The 2,807-nt window shown below is 51.9% G+C and overlaps 1 protein-coding gene across 1 annotated transcript in view; it reads left to right on the forward strand.

Moving 5' to 3' along the window:
• The window catches only part of RUNX3 (RUNX family transcription factor 3), a 63,690-nt gene that overhangs the window by 56,465 nt on the left and 4,418 nt on the right, over positions 1-2,807 (forward strand). The gene's annotated exons all lie outside the window — the stretch shown is intronic.

Below are 2,807 nucleotides of genomic sequence, written 5' to 3' on the forward strand. Positions count from 1 at the left end.
TTTGGTTTGGGGTTTGGTTTTTTTTTTTTTGGGTTGGGTTTTTTTTTTTTTTTTGAACCCTTCAGAGGAAGTCCTTGCACCCAGTTCGTGAGCTGGTTGTATCAGATACAGAACAATTGCTCCATGGGCGTGTAACAACGGATGCTGTTCACACCCTCGTTTTTTTTCAACACCTCCCCTCCTCCCCCAAAATAAATTTTGCTCTATTTTTCGTGGGGTGGGAGGAAGGGGCTGTTTTCTTTTTTAGTTGGCTCTGACTTGGAAACGAATGAACTTGTTCACATGTGTGACAGAGGCGTGAGAGCATGCCTGCACGCGTGGGTGGGGAGGAGAGCGGCGCCTTCTCTAGAGATGAGCTGGGGCTTCAGAGATCAAACGCATCCCGTGCACCTTCCCGTACAGAGCAGATTCTCTCCATCTTTGGCCACCTTTCTCTCCCTGGTCCCAGATGGAGCCGTTATGATCAGGGGAAGGAAGCAGAGAGGAAGAGAGGTCAGAAAAATGCTGAAAGACAATTTGGAGGTCCAAGCATCACAGAAACCAGCAGAGAAAAAACAGCCAAAGTTACATACAGAGCAAGAATTTCTGTCCCCGCTCTGTCTCGCACATGCATGCGTATTATATACATAAGCATAAGGTATCATTAGTGTTTACATTGTCGTCAATCATCATGGCATAAGACAGGAAAGGAGGGTTTTTTTTTTTTCCCCCCAGGCTAGATTTTTCATGACAATTTTGCAAGGCACATATATGCATGTAAATAAAACGGTGATGTATGGCCAGGCTGAAGATATTTATATATTCTGTACACTTGGAGAGTTCCACACTATCAAGTTCCCTTTAAATTTCCTTTAGGATCTCTCTGTGTACCACACACTTTGTGTATTTGTGCACGTTGTGTAATGTACACGCGCGCTTAGGGTTTTTTTTCAATAAGCCACTGCATGCTGCCCACACCTCTAAAATGGGGACCAGAAAGGGATGTCTTGGGTGCTGTGGAATTGCTCGGGTTCCATACGTCACTGCATGGTCCCGGGTGATCTGATGACCTCCTCCTGCTGCATGTCGAGCCCCAGTGCTGTGCTCTGCACACACGCCCTGGGTGAGCTTCTTTCGTTGTCCCTTCAAGCTCTTTCCATGCTGAAGAGGTCCTGCCGTTGCTTTTGCTCCCTGTTCCTCTCTCCGGGCAGAACGGGTATTTTCCTGAGTTAGGAGACAATGGAAGCCCCCACTGCTCGCTGGGATGGATGCACATCAGTGCCATTCGTCCTTAAAACCTCTTGCAGGGTCCACATCACCTCAGCTCCATGAAGGCTTCCAGGGAACTCAGAGCAGATCCACCAGCCCTGACCCAGCAAGGGCACAGGGACCAGTTTCGTTCCATCCAAGGCAGCTCCCAAACCTGACGTGGTCTTAAGGGAGGTGGCTGAACACACCCAGAGAAACCTCTGTGGTCGGCAACCTCACGAACCAGCCTCCCCACCTCCATGCTCATAACCAGCCCTTGCCGCCCTGCCTGGCTCTGCCACGACCCAGCCGAGGTTTCGCTCCCATCCCAGGCACTCCGAGGCAGCTCTTTGCATTTATCTCCTTGCCATCCGCCCAAGAAAAGACCCATATTGTCTCTAAAGCCAGAAGAAAGCTGCTGTGTCACTTGAGCACGGTTGTTTTATCTGGAAAGGGGCTGAGCAGCTTAGAAAGCCAGTTTCTATCCGGCCCCACGTGCAGGGGGACTTGGGGGTCCTCAAAAGGTGCAAATTGCAGCTGCACAATTAAATAACGGGGTGTGTCCCAGCCCCCACGGTCCCCTGGGCAGCACAGCTCTAACGAGGAGACAGTGGCATTACTAATCAGGGCTTTGACCTTTACATGGCTTTTATTTAATACACATTCCACACTTCCCCAAACTCCCATCCAAAACATTGACATTTCCGCTGATAGATTGGGTCAGATTTTGGAGTAGTTGGGGGACTCAATTCACTCTTACAATGGTTAAATTCTTACAGCTAAATGGGCTTATTCAGTTAGTGCAGCAGCTGGTGTGATTTCGAGAAGAAAATAAACATTTCCTTCAAATATTTTGATTGGCAACTGGACAACTGAAATACTCAAGCTCAGATTGCCAGGGTCCAAAAAAGCCAACGGGGGCTGGATGGGGTGTAAGCCAGGCAAACCGTAGTAAATCCTCCGAGGCAGCACTACCACGCAGATGTGTGCGTGAGATGCGCTGGGCTCTGCCCGTGCTGGGGAAGGGGACAGGGAGATGGGGTTTTTAAAGCACATTGTCGGCTGTGGTTTCGAAGGCAGCCCGGGGCCCGAGGGTACAGCTTCACCTGCTCCCATTTCCCTGGCATTTGCTGAGCACGTTGCTTGCTCCAGGTTGGCGTTTGATGGCTGGCTGAGCGTGACGGAGGGTTGCTTTGCTGCTGACTTAGGTGGTTATGGAGGGTATTAATGGCGATGTTTTAGTTGGATCTTGCTGGGGGTATTTCAGCGGGTTTGTCCTCAGACGCAGGGCAGGAGGGCTGATGCCCTTGGACAGGGCGGTGGGTGTGGGGCGGCGCAGCTCGAACCCACATGGATCCGTGAGGTGGAGGGGCAGCCTTGAGGTGGATGAGATGGAGGGGCAGCCCTGAGGCGAGGGAGCAGAGATGGAGGGGAAGTCATGAGGTGAAGGAGATGGGATGGAGGGGCAGCCCTGAGGCAAAGGAGAGGGGATGGAGGGGCAGCCCTGAGGCGAAGGAGAGGGGATGGAGGGGCAGCCTTGGGGGGAGGGCTGAGGGGGGATGGGGGGGGAGCCCTGAGGG

Source organism: Egretta garzetta, unplaced genomic scaffold (genome assembly GCF_000687185.1).
Source record: "Egretta garzetta isolate BGI_Z169 unplaced genomic scaffold, ASM68718v1 scaffold101, whole genome shotgun sequence".
Taxonomy (NCBI): domain Eukaryota; kingdom Metazoa; phylum Chordata; class Aves; order Pelecaniformes; family Ardeidae; genus Egretta; species Egretta garzetta.